This window comes from Lissotriton vulgaris, chromosome 6 (assembly GCF_964263255.1).
Source record: "Lissotriton vulgaris chromosome 6, aLisVul1.2, whole genome shotgun sequence".
Taxonomy (NCBI): domain Eukaryota; kingdom Metazoa; phylum Chordata; class Amphibia; order Caudata; family Salamandridae; genus Lissotriton; species Lissotriton vulgaris.
Window position 1 is genome coordinate 544,151,540 of NC_141694.1, and position 15,499 is coordinate 544,167,038.

At 47.6% G+C, this 15,499-nt stretch overlaps 1 pseudogene; it reads right to left on the reverse strand.

Moving 5' to 3' along the window:
- Window positions 1-300: 300 nt before the first annotated feature.
- On the reverse strand, window positions 301-1,425 carry LOC147707536 (uncharacterized; annotated as a pseudogene).
- Between the last annotated feature and the right edge of the window lie 14,074 nt (window positions 1,426-15,499).

The following is a 15,499-nucleotide window of genomic DNA, read 5'->3' on the forward strand; positions in this document are numbered from 1 at the left end:
CTGCTTGCCTAGAACTCATGCGCTGCTGCAATCACATCCCAACGACCCATTAGTCCATGCATCGCTGCCAAGGCCATAATCCTTTCGCCAGAACAAACCAACTCGTGAGCAACTACCGGGCTCATCAGATGATTAAAGTCGACGTCAGGAGAAACCGTCAAGCATAGACACAAATCAAGGGCCCAGTGGAAATCGCAGCTCAGGCAATGAAAAACAGGCTGGACACATGTGAAATAGGAAAATCTAAATGATAATCCAAACGCCGTTCTTAAAGTCGCAAGCGGCAGGGTGCCATAGTAATCAAGCATCCGGTTGTGCAGCAGTGACAGGAGGGGCTCTTCTGCTCCTAATGCAGGATGGGCATCCATTTGTAATAAAGCAAAATATCACCAAAACGCCCGCAGCTAAAGCCAGCAAGACGGGAAAGCCTCCGAACAAACTTGAAAAAATAGAATGAAAAAAGGCACGGATGACCCCAAATATTTTTTCAAATGAAGTCACGAGACCGCTGCAAACTAATTTAAAAAAGTGAGCCAGGCCGGAAGTGGAGGAGGCATTAAAGATTTGATGAACCAACTCGCTGAAATGTAACGGTAAATCAGTATTTAAAAGCGCTTGCACTTCTGTGCGTGTGTTAGCTATGTGAAGGACGAATGTTTCTCAGGCCGAACTCAGGGCCACCTCTTTCTGAGACAAAAGTGCTCTTATTCTAGCCATACCATTGAACTCTGCTTTCAAGGTTTGGATGCGCGGCCAGATGGAAACATCTGAATTCCCATGCGTAGGGGGATACATTACATTTTTGCAGCACACAACACGTTCAGATACAGTTACCACATAAGCGATACCGACAATAAGACCACAACACTCCTCGTTATTCAACAGCAAATAACTACCATTTGCCAAAAGTGTAAAGGTGGGAACTATTGCGGGTACAGGAGTCCCTTTCAAAACACAGGCCAGGTTAGGCCGTTCCTGGTTGCAGGAACCATGCAATTGAATGTGTCTGCATATTAATGAATGGTCAGGGGACTCTGTGCATTCTTCACCATTCACATAAACTTCTCTGCCGTCTTTCAGGCACCTATATGTGAAGGGAAGAGACCATGCTTCATGGAGGAAGGCACCTCCTAACGGTTCATAACGTCCTATTGCAACATGTCGCATACAACTAGTGAATTTGTACAACGCGAATGGTAATGTAATTAATCCGTGGATAAGCCAAGTTGCATCAGCGGCCTCAGCAACAGAGAACGGTAAAGATTCCAACCTCTCAATGTGTAACATGGAAAATTATGCATCTCGCATTGAAAGCATGCGCTGTTTGTCAGTCAAATTAAATGGGGCAAAGAGGGAGGAAACGTTCAGGTAATTCCAGGGCACGCGGCCAGATTTGAGAGTCTGTAGAATCCATGCAAACTGCATTACAGAACGCAGTTGATTTTGTCCATGGTATAAAACAGACACCTCATCATTTACAATATCAACTACAGAAGAAACAATATTATTCAACGTGTATATGCGGGAAGAAAGCATTTTAATACTGTTATCGACAACTGCAAGCACCTTTTCTAAATTTGCTTGATCAATTGCTCTCAGGCGCTTAGCAGCCTCAATCTGTGATAGCTTCCAAATTTCATTGTAAGCAGCATAAATCCAACGTTTAGATCTACCACTAGCCGGGCCTTTAATGAAATCATTAATATCCACTACATCAGTCAGCTTAGATAGATGTAATTTAACAGCAGCTAATGTAGAATGTTGTAACCAATTTTGACATAATTTACCAACTGAGTATGTTGTAACAGTGTGGTCAGGATCAAAACGTGGATCAGCCCTGATTCGTGTAAAACCTTCAGTTAAACCCAGAAAGCGATGCTGGCAAGAGTCAGAGCTTCTGTGCCATAGCAGCCAACCCTTTGGATCAAAAATGGACACAATAAAGGATGCATTACCTAGTAATGTTTGCAATTCTCTAATGGAAAACTTTGTGTAATTATCCCACCCAGGGTATTCTTCCAAATCAGGGACAGTAGGGGTATTTAACTTTTTTGAAGTAGCCAATCCAAAGCACGTTGTCTGAGAAATAGTAGAATTCAAAAACAACATGTGATTCGGGATGAGACATGCACGGTGCAAAGCCTCAGTGCCTTGTACCTGTCAACTTTTAGAACCCCAAACCGATTTAAGGTCAATGGTTTCCTTCCATAGCTCATAGCCTTCTATAGCTAATTTGTCTATTAAGGACTTCGAGTACAACAATTTAGTATTGGTAAGTCTAACTTTGGACATGGGCTTCTGTGTCATCTTAAAATAAAAGGACTCAGGACTTGATTGATTAAAGCTTGTAAAGTAAGTGTACTTCTTCAAAAATGTACTGAGCTGCCTTGTAATGGTGCTGGGCAATGTTCCCACTGTGTGTAATTTACAGTACTCCTTCTGGAACTTGTTTTATGCAGGAAATGATTACCATAATGTTGAAAGCAAAATAAGTCACCATAATTAGCAGATTCTAAATATAAATCTTCAGCATCAAAGGCAGCATAATATTTTAAATCAGTAAATAATGATTCTACGGCCTGAACATTCCAATCATCAGAACGTATGTTTTGTTTAACCACATCCCCCATGTTTACTCTTAATACATTTGGGACATTAACCACTTCAGTTGGGCCATGAATTTGAAATTTAACTGCATCCCACACAATCCCATCAAGAACCGGCCAAGCTGTGATGTTAACAAAGTTCAAGTCTCTTTTCAGTCTGTGTGCAGAATGCGAAGAGGAAAAGGGGGCCAAAGTTCTATTAATATGTCAAATGCCTATTCTCTCCTCGACATAGCCTATTCTCTCCTCGACCTGGTTGAGCACGGTCGCTCCCTCCTGCCCTCGCTGACTCTGCCTGGTATCGTTTTCATTGTGCTGATTAGCCTTGCTAACGCTGCTCTCCTCACTTTATAACTCAGTCCACATAGCGCTGCTGCCCACGATTAGCGCTAGAACGTGCCTGCCGGGTTGTGCGCAATTGTTTATGCTAAGTCTCATGTTCTTGTAACGCTGTGCATGAAAGCTGCTTTGCTCACTGTTGAAATAGTGTTTTATTACATTACGCTCCAAGTTTCCTGTAAGTCGATCTATCTGCTTGTGTGTTATTGCCGCCGCCATTTGCTCTGTTGATGTTGTTGCCCTGAGACCGCCCCCTCCACCACGCAACCGCCTCCCATAGGATCCTCCCTCCCACTCTGTATTTAGGCTCACCCCTGTCCACCATAGCGCCGTGACCGCCTCGACCTGGTTGAGCACGGTCGCTCCCTCCTGCCCTCGCTGACTCTGCCTGGTATCGTTTTCATTGTGCTGATTAGCCTTGCTAACGCTGCTCTCCTCACTTTATAACTCAGTCCACATAGCGCTGCTGCCCACGCTTAGCGCTAGAACGTGCCTGCCGGGTTGTGCGCAATTGTTTATGCTAAGTCTCATGTTCTTGTAACGCTGTGCATGAAAGCTGCTTTGCTCACTGTTGAAATAGTGTTTTATTACATTACGCTCCAAGTTTCCTGTAAGTCGATCTATCTGCTTGTGTGTTATTGCCGCCGCCATTTGCTCTGTTGTTGTTGTTGCCCTGAGACCGCCCCCTCCACCACGCAACCGCCTCCCATAGGATCCTCCCTCCCACTCTGTATTTAGGCTCACCCCTGTCCACCATAGCGCCATGACCGCCTCGACCTGGTTGAGCACGGTTGCTCCCTCCTGCCCTCGCTGACTCTGCCTGGTATCGTTTTCATTGTGCTGATTAGCCTTGCTAACGCTGCTCTCCTCACTTTATAACTCAGTCCACATAATTTGTCTATTAAGGACTTCGAGTACAACAATTTAGTATTGGTAAGTCTAACTTTGGACATGGGCTTCTGTGTCATCTTAAAATAAAAGGACTCAGGACTTGATTGATTAAAGCTTGTAAAGTAAGTGTACTTCTTCAAAAATGTACTGAGCTGCCTTGTAATGGTGCTGGGCAATGTTCCCACTGTGTGTAATTTACAGTACTCCTTCTGGAACTTGTTTTATGCAGGAAATGATTACCATAATGTTGAAAGCAAAATAAGTCACCATAATTAGCAGATTCTAAATATAAATCTTCAGCATCAAAGGCAGCATAATATTTTAAATCAGTAAATAATGATTCTACGGCCTGAACATTCCAATCATCAGAACGTATGTTTTGTTTAACCACATCCCCCATGTTTACTCTTAATACATTTGGGACATTAACCACTTCAGTTGGGCCATGAATTTGAAATTTAACTGCATCCCACACAATCCCATCAAGAACCGGCCAAGCTGTGATGTTAACAAAGTTCAAGTCTCTTTTCAGTCTGTGTGCAGAATGCGAAGAGGAAAAGGGGGCCAAAGTTCCATTAATATGTCAAATGCCTATTCTCTCCTCGACATAGCCTATTCTCTCCTCGACCTGGTTGAGCACGGTCGCTCCCTCCTGCCCTCGCTGACTCTGCCTGGTATCGTTTTCATTGTGCTGATTAGCCTTGCTAACGCTGCTCTCCTCACTTTATAACTCAGTCCACATAGCGCTGCTGCCCACGCTTAGCGCTAGAACGTGCCTGCCGGGTTGTGCGCAATTGTTTATGCTAAGTCTCATGTTCTTGTAACGCTGTGCATGAAAGCTGCTTTGCTCACTGTTGAAATAGTGTTTTATTACATTACGCTCCAAGTTTCCTGTAAGTCGATCTATCTGCTTGTGTGTTATTGCCGCCGCCATTTGCTCTGTTGATGTTGTTGCCCTGAGACCGCCCCCTCCACCACGCAACCGCCTCCCATAGGATCCTCCCTCCCACTCTGTATTTAGGCTCACCCCTGTCCACCATAGCGCCGTGACCGCCTCGACCTGGTTGAGCACGGTCGCTCCCTCCTGCCCTCGCTGACTCTGCCTGGTATCGTTTTCATTGTGCTGATTAGCCTTGCTAACGCTGCTCTCCTCACTTTATAACTCAGTCCACATAGCGCTGCTGCCCACGCTTAGAGCTAGAACGTGCCTGCCGGGTTGTGCGCAATTGTTTATGCTAAGTCTCATGTTCTTGTAACGCTGTGCATGAAAGCTGCTTTGCTCACTGTTGAAATAGTGTTTTATTACATTACGCTCCAAGTTTCCTGTAAGTCGATCTATCTGCTTGTGTGTTATTGCCGCCGCCATTTGCTCTGTTGTTGTTGTTGCCCTGAGACCGCCCCCTCCACCACGCAACCGCCTCCCATAGGATCCTCCCTCCCACTCTGTATTTAGGCTCACCCCTGTCCACCATAGCGCCGTGACCGCCTCGACCTGGTTGAGCACGGTTGCTCCCTCCTGCCCTCGCTGACTCTGCCTGGTATCGTTTTCATTGTGCTGATTAGCCTTGCTAACGCTGCTCTCCTCACTTTATAACTCAGTCCACATAGCGCTGCTGCCCACGCTTAGCGCTAGAACGTGCCTGCCGGGTTGTGCGCAATTGTTTATGCTAAGTCTCATGTTCTTGTAACGCTGTGCATGAAAGCTGCTTTGCTCACTGTTGAAATAGTGTTTTATTACATTACGCTCCAAGTTTCCTGTAAGTCGATCTATCTGCTTGTGTGTTATTGCCGCCGCCATTTGCTCTGTTGTTGTTGTTGCCCTGAGACCGCCCCCTCCACCACGCAACCGCCTCCCATAGGATCCTCCCTCCCACTCTGTATTTAGGCTCACCCCTGTCCACCATAGCGCCGTGACCGCCTCGACCTGGTTGAGCACGGTCGCTCCCTCCTGCCCTCGCTGACTCTGCCTGGTATCGTTTTCATTGTGCTGATTTGCCTTGCTAACGCTGCTCTCCTCACTTTATAACTCAGTCCACATAGCGCTGCTGCCCACGCTTAGCGCTAGAACGTGCCTGCCGGGTTGTGCGCAATTGTTTATGCTAAGTCTCATGTTCTTGTAACGCTGTGCATGAAAGCTGCTTTGCTCACTGTTGAAATAGTGTTTTATTACATTACGCTCCAAGTTTCCTGTAAGTCGATCTATCTGCTTGTGTGTTATTGCCGCCGCCATTTGCTCTGTTGTTGTTGTTGCCCTGAGACCGCCCCCTCCACCACGCAACCGCCTCCCATAGGATCCTCCCTCGCCCCTCCCCCTCCCACTATCCATATATGACAGATGCCTTTCCGCGCAGCGGTCAAGCGCAGCGATCGCGCCCAGTCCGCGCCGAAGGTGCGCCAAAGGTAAGCCCGTCTACGCCCGTCCGCGCCTGGACCGCGCCCAGCGCCAGACCCCCTGCCCCTCGCGCTGCCCAGCCCCCCTGCATTACCTACGATGCCGCCACCCTCCTAGCCCTCAACTCCGGTCGCGCCCCAAACTGCGTCCAAGCCGCTCCCGGACACACCCATGGACCTTTCTCCTGCTACTCCTGCAAATTCATCGGCACCGACAACATCTCCGCTACGACCACAACACAGACTCCTGACCCCAACCACCTACAGTGCATCCTTCTCAACACTCGATCGGTCCACAGACACGCCATTGACCTATGGAATCTACTAGACACCATCTCTCCGGACGTCGCCTTCCTAACAGAAACATGGATGAACGCTTCCTCCGCCCCAGACATCACCATTGCCATCCCTGAAGATTATAAGATCACACGCAAGGACCGCACCGACCACACAGGAGGAGGAATCGCTATCGTCCATAAGAAGTCAATCCGCATCTCAACCAGCTCTGACGTCAACCTCGCCAACTCTGAACACCTTCACTTCCAGATCCACATCGACCCCAAGACCACACTCAGAGGCACCCTCCTCTACAGACCACCAGGACCCCGCGCAAAATTCAGTGAAGACATCACGGACTTCATCACTCCTCACGCGCTCCCCTCCAAAGACTACATCCTTCTGGGAGACCTCAACTTTCACCTTGAAAAGATCAACGACCGCAACACCACCACCCTCTTGGACAATCTCGCCAACCTCGGACTTAAACAACTGGTCACGTCCCCCACCCACATCGCAGGTCACACACTCGACCCCATCTTCACCTCCAGCAATCATGTCTCCTTCAGCCACACTACGGATCTCCTCTGGACTGACCACAGCTGCGTTCACTTCACCTACAACAAACCAAAACCCACCAACCACCCCCAACCAACTCTGAAAAGAAACTGGAACAAAATCACCACGGACCAGATCTCCGCATCGCTCCTTCTAAACACCCCAGCCCACTCTTCTAACGCAAACGAAGCCGCCGCCAACCTCACCCTATGGTTATCCAACACCGCCGACACCTTAGCACCTCTGAAGAAACGTCAAAACAAACCTGCCAGCAAAAAGACCTCATGGTTCAACGATGATCTTAAGAAGTCCAAGAAACTCTGCCGCTCCCTCGAAAAGGCCTGGAAAAAAGACCCAACCACTAGCACCAAGGACGCCTTCAAAAACGCCACCCGCACTCACCACCAACTAATCCGAAAGGCCAAGAAAACAGCATTCAAGGATCGACTTGACAACAACGCCCACAACAGCAAGGAACTTTTCAACATCGTCAAGGAATTTTCCAATCCCTCGGCCAACTCCAACGACATCACCTCCTCTCAAGCCCTCTGCGACTCCCTAGCCTCATTCTTCCACAACAAGATTGCAGACATCCACAACAGCTTCGACAACCAACCCGGAAACCAACCCACCCTACCATTTGCTGAACATTCTCCCCCCGTGAACACCCTTAACGACTGGAACCCAATCTCCACTGAGGACACAATCCGCCTGATGAATTCCATCCACTCAGGATCCCCCACAGACCCATGTCCTCACCACATCTTCAACAAAGCAGACTCCGTCATAGCACCGCACCTCCGAGACGTCATCAACAGCTCCCTCAACTCCGCCACCTTCCCGGAAGACTGGAAACACGCTGAACTCACCGCCCTTCTGAAAAAACCCACAGCGGACCCCACCGAACTCAAAAATTACCGCCCCATCTCGCTCCTTCCATTCCCGGCCAAAGTCATCGAGAAAGCTGTCAACAACCAGCTCGCCGCCTTCCTCGAAGCCAACAAATCCCTCAACTCCTCACAATCTGGCTTCCGAGCAAAACACAGCACTGAGACCGCCCTCATCGCAGCAACAGACGACATTCGAACTCTACTGGACAATGGAGACACAGTCGCCCTCATCCTCCTCGACCTCTCTGCAGCATTTGACACAGTCTGCCACAGCACCCTTTTACAACGCCTCAATAACATCGGAATCCAAGGAAAAGCACTTGAATGGATCACCTCGTTCCTCACCGGAAGAACTCAGAAAGTCCGCCTCCCACCATTCAAGTCCGAGGCCACTGAAGTCATCTGTGGCGTACCACAAGGATCCTCACTCAGCCCCACCCTCTTCAACGTATACATGAGCCCCCTCGCGGCCATCGCCCGCCAACACAACCTCAACATCATCTCTTACGCGGATGACACTCAACTAATCCTTTCTCTCACCAATGACCCCAGCACCGCCAAAACTAACCTACACGAAGGAATGAAAGAAGTTGCCGAATGGATGAAACACAGCCGTCTGAAACTGAACTCAGACAAAACAGAAGTCCTCATCTTAGGTACATCCCCCTCTGCATGGGACGACTCCTGGTGGCCGGAAGCCCTCGGAAAAGCACCCATCCCGACAGACCACGCACGGAACTTAGGCGTCATCCTGGATTCTTCACTCTCAATGAATAGACAAGTCAGCGCCGTATCCTCTTCCTGCTTCAACATTCTCCGCATGCTTAGAAAAACATTTCGCTGGATCCCCACCGAAACAAGGAAAACAGTCACCCATGCTCTGGTCACGAGCCGACTGGACTACGGAAACACCCTCTACGCAGGCACTACCGCTAAACTCCAGAAGAAACTCCAACGAATCCAAAACGCCTCAGCCAGGATCATATTAGACATCCCACGCAACGAACACATCTCTGGTCACCTTAAAGACCTCCACTGGCTACCCGTCAATAAGAGGATCACTTTCCGACTGCTAACCCACGCACACAAATCACTCTACGACATCGGACCTGAATGCCTCAACTCACGACTGTCCTTCTACACCCCCTCCCGCCAACTACGTTCTTCCAGCCAAGCCCTCGCCACTGTACCTCGCATCAACAAGACCACCATGGGAGGCAGGTCCTTCTCATACCTGGCTGCTAAAACATGGAACTCACTCCCCGCTTACCTTCGCCTTACCCAGAACCACCTAGCATTCAGAAAGCAACTTAAAACGTGGATATTTGACAAGTAATCCTCCTCCCCTTTCTAAGCGCCTTGGGAGGGACCCTCTGGGTATGTAGTGCGCTATACAAATTCTCTGACTTGACTTGACTTGACATCCATGATGCGGAAAAAATAAAACACAAAACCAAATGACATAAAAAGGTATACTGAAAAAAGCATTAGCCAAATATATGTCCAAGGGGGAACCAAAAAATGTTTTTTGAATAAAGAGGCATAAATTGCACAACGTGAGGGTTTTGTCGAAGTCACTGAAGCAGAGTCAAATGAGAATCTAGAGTCTGTGGCCAAACGTGTTTGTAAGTCGCGCATCGATAAATCAGCAGGATAGGTGTAATCGAGGTCATCAATGTTATTAACTGGGAAAGTGTTCATTAAAGGATTGGAAATAACAGGCATCTCTAGGGCCACTTCTGGCTCAGCAGCTGCAGTAATGGCCAAAACAGAATTTCTCACAATCGAAGGACAGGAGACTGCCGGTGTCATGCTATGAAGAATCGGCCACCCTGTGTACCTTGACATTGTCAATTGAAATAAACCTGTTTTCCTTACGACCTGGAAGTGGTGGTAAAATGACTGTTCTAGTGCCCTTCACTCCAAGAACGGGGACCGGTGCTCGATAGGAAGGACCAAATTCTTTCTTGTTATCGATCTTCTCTCGAACCAGTTCTCCAACTTTGGGTAGCCAGCCAACTACCGGGATCTGCAACGCATCATCCGATGTGGAGGGCAAATGTTCCTTAGCAAGATTGTCTCTGGTCTTTTGTAGATCCTGTAAAACATTGCAATGTTCATCTACGTCAAAGGCCGTGGCTTGAGCCACGCAGTCTAGACCATCGAGGTCAGGGACATACATCTTGATACCAAAGAGCATTTCGTACGGGGTCCGCCCACCCAGAGACCTTCTAGGGAGATTATTAAGAGCACGCTGCACGCCATTGAGGTGGGCCAGCCAGTTTCTGCCAGTGCCTATAACTCGAGCTGTCAAAGATTGCTTTAAGTCACGGTTCATTCGTTCCACTACACTGTTACCCTCAGGTCTGTACGGAGACGAAAACTTGACTTGGACCCCCAACGAAACCATAGCATCCTTATACGCCTTAGAGGCGAAAGCCGGACCCTGATCCGAATGGAAAGTACCACAGGCAAAAATCCCTACAAAGACACGCAAATCTCTTATGACAGTCCGTGAATCAGCGCTGCGATGGGGCCATACCCACACAAAGCGTGTGCATGAATCAACTGCTGCTAAGATGTACTTATATGCAGTATCAGAAGAAAAAAGACCGCAGTGATCTAAATAAACGCATCCTAGTGGTTTATTAGATATGTACAACTGTGTCTGTGGTGGACGCGCAGCAGTCGAAGGCTTGATCTGCTGGCAAATGTCACATTGAAGGACATAATCACGCGTCTGTTTGTACAGTCCCCGCCACCAGAACCTCTGTTGTAGCTGAGTTAGAGTGGCTGAGACGCCCGCATGTGCAGACGCCACACCTTCATGAGCCGCTGTAATCAGAGTAGCTCTGCGATCCGAGTTGGGAACCAAACGTTCGCCAACATCAGGAATTTTCACATAAGGATAAACAATGTTGCAGAGAAATGGAAACAATGGTTTTCAGAATTACCTTCCCCAACAGAAAGACTAGCAAAGGTGCACTCGTATACAGACCACCTCTTCCATGCCCCAGTTTTTCCACATCTCTTTTAGAGATGCTTGGCCCTTATATGCGGGCCAATGAAGATTTCCTTCTCCTCAGAGATTTTAATATTCACACTGACCAATTTGAATCCACAGGGACCAAAAGTTTGTCAACTGATATGACAACCATCGGTCTCACACAAAAGAATCAGGATCCCACCCATGAAGGTGGACACTGCATCGACCTGATATACACCAACTTCGACAATATACTGTGTCATAAACCTACCCAAGTCTATTGGTCAGATCATTTTTTATTACAATTTACTATTTTTAAAGTTAATAAAGGTCCCCAAAAAAACTCCCTACCCTCCACTATACGTAGACAGTGGCACAAACTCACGCTGGAGACGTTAGAAAAGGCATGGGAAAAACCCGAGATCAGAGATATTGATGAAGTAGAACATAAGCTAACTATGTTTCAGCAATCTCTGACTGCAGCCATTGATAAAATTGCCCCCTTGAAAACATTTAGACAGTTCCCTGTGGCTAAACAGGAAAAATGGTACACCGAAGCTCTCAGGAAAGAGAAGCAAGAATGTAGAAGGATAGAGAAGAGATGGAGGAAATCACACTCTGAGGATAATAAAAAGGCACATCGTGCAGCTCAAGCCAACTACTATAAACATATCAAGGCTGCCCGTAAAAACAACATTGCTCAACAGCTCATGGAAGCCGATAATTCCCCCAGAGAACTGTACAGGATTCTTGAAACATTTGTAAAACCTACGGCCTGTATAAGTCCAGATGACTTTTCACAAAGTCTATGTGAAGAAGTCTCATCCTACTTTGAGAACAAAATAGAATCCATCTATGGAAAAATCTTAGTATCCCAACCAAATGGTGATTCCTTAATTGTTTCCTCCCCCAATGAAAATACCAACCTTACACTAACTACATTCCCTCCTATTAACACTGAAGAGCTTGATTCAATAATGACCCAAGTAAAATCTGGATCGCCGGATGACCTTATTCCTGTTAAAACCTTAACCCCTCTCCGTACCCTGTTAGCCCCCTACATTCAGGATATTATCAACCAGTCTCTTAAAGAGGGAAAAGTACCAACTGAATGGAAAAGAGCAGTGGTGAACCCTATCCGCAAGAATGCGGCTCTCCCATGGACGGAGCTTTCCAACCTCCGCCCTATCTCCCTTCTGCCTTACTACAGCAAGATGGTCGAGAAACATGTTAATGCACACCTGTCCAATTACATCGAGGCAGCGGGCGGCCTAGACCACTCGCAATCTGGTTTTAGGCCCAACCATAGCACCGAATCAGCCCTCTTGTCAGTGACAGATAACATCAGAATGTCACTTGACAGAGGGAGCTCAGTGATTCTGGTGCTATTGGATTTGTCCGCTGCCTTCGACACGGTGTCTCACAAAATTCTTCTCGACCGTCTGAAGGGAATAGGAGTAAAGGGAACCGCTCTTGCTTGGCTGGAAAGCTTTCTTGAAGACAGACAACAAGGTGTTAAACTAGGCTCCCATAAATCTGTCTGCAGGAAGCTTACCAAGGGTGTGCCACAGGGCTCATGTCTGAGCCCCACGTTATTCAACGTATATGTGGCCCCCTTGGCAGAGATTATAAGATCTCACGGGTTCTCACCAATCTCTTATGCTGACGACACTCAGCTGCTGTTTCCTTTTCAAACCATTACACCTGCAGTCATGCAATCTTTCCAAGACGGCATGAGAGCGGTGGCAGGCTGGATGGCCCAAAACTTCCTCCAATGCAACGTGGCCAAAACGGAGGTCATGTTGTTTGGAGGGGCCACCCTGCTCTGGTCCCCGGAATGGTGGCCAACTGAACTTGGACCTGTCCCAGCGCCCAAACAAACCATCAAAAACCTGGGGGTACGCCTAGACCAAACTCTGATTATGAAAGATCACGTCAGCCAGGTCACGGGAACGTGTTTCCGTACAATTGGTCTTTTACGGCATATCTTCCCTTTCCTACCAAACATCTATAGGAAAGCGCTGGTTCAGGCACTAGTCCTCGGACGGGTTGACTATTGTAACAGTCTACTCATTTCCGCCAACCAGGAACAACAGCGCAGACTGCAGATGGTGCAGAACACCGCGGCAAGACTCATCCTGAATGCCCCTCCCCGTACCCCCTCCCGTCCTCTTCTTTCCCATCTTCACTGGCTTCCAGTGCAACAGCGGGTACATTTTAAACTCTGCTGCATCATGCATAAATGCATCTATGGGTCTGGTCCCAAATATCTGAAAGATATTTTCTTTCCCTACTCTCCCGGACGCACTCTACGCTCCAGCAACACTATGCTGCTATATGTACCTAAAGTCACCAGAGCGAGACAGGGTGGTCGAGCCCTCTCCCTTAAAGGTCCCTTGCTGTGGAATTCCCTCCCTCCCCAGCTAAGACAAACTCCCAACCTTTTTAACTTTAGGAAGAAACTAAAAACGTACTTGTTCACACAAGATTAACTTAGCCTTCCCTCTGTCACTCCTCAACTATAGTTTGTCTAACTCATACAGAAGCCACGCGCGGAGATACCCCTTCGGGGCTGATTCAGGCGCGATACAAGACTATAAATAAATAAATAAGGAACCTTATCAGGACTTAAGTGGTATGTGTACTTCGAAGGGAACCCCGCAGGATATTTACCTCCCTTCTCAGTGGCAGCAACAGCCGCCTAGATGTCATCATCTATTTTATTTTTGGACCGAGTAACTGCTGCAACTAAATATTTAGATACTGCTGATTTCGCTGCTTCATCAGCAAGCGAATTACCGGCAGCGTGGACTCCTACGCGCTGATGGCCGAGAGTATGAATCACAAACACAAGTGGCAACTGCTCTTTAAGCTCAGCCACTCGGACCCAGATCATTTTATGTTTTATTGTGCTACCCTTGGAATCACGAAATTCATTCTGAATCCAGTAGGTTAAGTTCTCATTGTAAGACTGGACACAGTAGTAAGAATCACTTACGATAAGAGTAGTCACCCTAGGATCTGCGTACTCCAATGCAAGCATCAAAGCACAAAGCTCTGCCAATTGTGCAGTGCAGTCTCCGAGTGTCTGCGTGTGCACGACACTGGACTTGAACTGATCGTTCACCATGGCACCGACCACAATGGCGCATGCGGAAACGTAGGCGTGTTTAGAGCCATGCGTAACCTGCGCCGAACCATCAGTGTAAATGATGCAATGGAAATCCTCCAGGGGTCGCATTGCTAAAGGAGCAGGATGAACGAATTCATACTGTAAGTACTCCTGCGACCTTAATGTGGCGTCAAAAATAAACGTGGACGCAGCCCATTGAATCCACCAAGGGTGCAAAGCTTTAGAATTAGGTACACTGGCTTTTGTGACCGCCTCCAAGGCAGGACACGGGGTAACAACCAACATGCGTTTTCCCTGTGACAGGGCACGTTCCTTAAGAATTGCCATCTGCACAGCCGTCAAAACTTTCTCCACAGTGGAAAAGCGCAATTCAGCCGAAGTGTACGACTGTGACTTGTAAGCAATAGGTACTGTGTCTCCGTCATTAAAAGTGAAGTACGTGAAACCTACCGTCCCAGGGATAATTCTTATCACCAGGTTGGTCTGATTATCACGAGTCAGTAGGAATTTAGAAGCGAGTAGATCAGCCTGCAAAGACTGCAGTATAGCCGAATGCTCAGGCAGCCAGCATGATTTGGAAAAAGATGGTTGTATCAAAGCATACAACGGCTTGATACGCTGGGCATATTCTGGAATGTAAGTTCTCCCGAAATTTTAAAAACCCAGTAAAGATTGTAATTTTTTCAGTGTTGTCGGAGCGCGCAATTGTGCGCATTTCTCCAGGAAGTGAGGAGCCAATCCTTTCCTTCATTGTTAAGCTCGTAGCCCAGAAACAACACTGTGTACTCTGCAATGTGCGATTTTGCAAAGTTGAATTTGTAACCTAAGTTTGCAAAGGTACAAATAATTCCGTTTACACGACACAGATGCTCCCAAAGTTCGTCGTCTGTGAGATATATGTCATCCACAAACGAACAAGCATCCGGGTCGATCCTCTCCAAAAGAGAGAATATGCGGGCGGAAAAGACCCCAGGACTATTCTTATAGCCCATAGGGAGACGCCGAAAGTGTTTTTGGACACCGCCGCATGTAAAACTAGTCCATTGGGAACTCATAGAATCCAATTAGTGGGCAAGGAAACCATTAGAAATGTCAAGCGTGGTTTTAAACCGTTTACGCACAAGACTATTCACAAGAGCAGAGCCGTGAGTATTCTGTACTGCACAGTTACGGCAATGCGAGTTTAAATGCCGGTAATCCAAAACCATACGATACGATACGTCAGGCTTGTTTACAGTAAAAAAGAGGGTTATTCATTGGTGGCACACACGTTTCAATTACACCTTGATATTCCAATTGTTCAAGGATTGCCGCGACGGAAGCTTTCGCTTCACGTCTAATGGGATATTGAGGTTGAGGCTGCGGCTGAGACCGTAAAGGTATCTCGTGGCGTGGGGACAATTTATCCCACCCACACTGATTGCGGTAC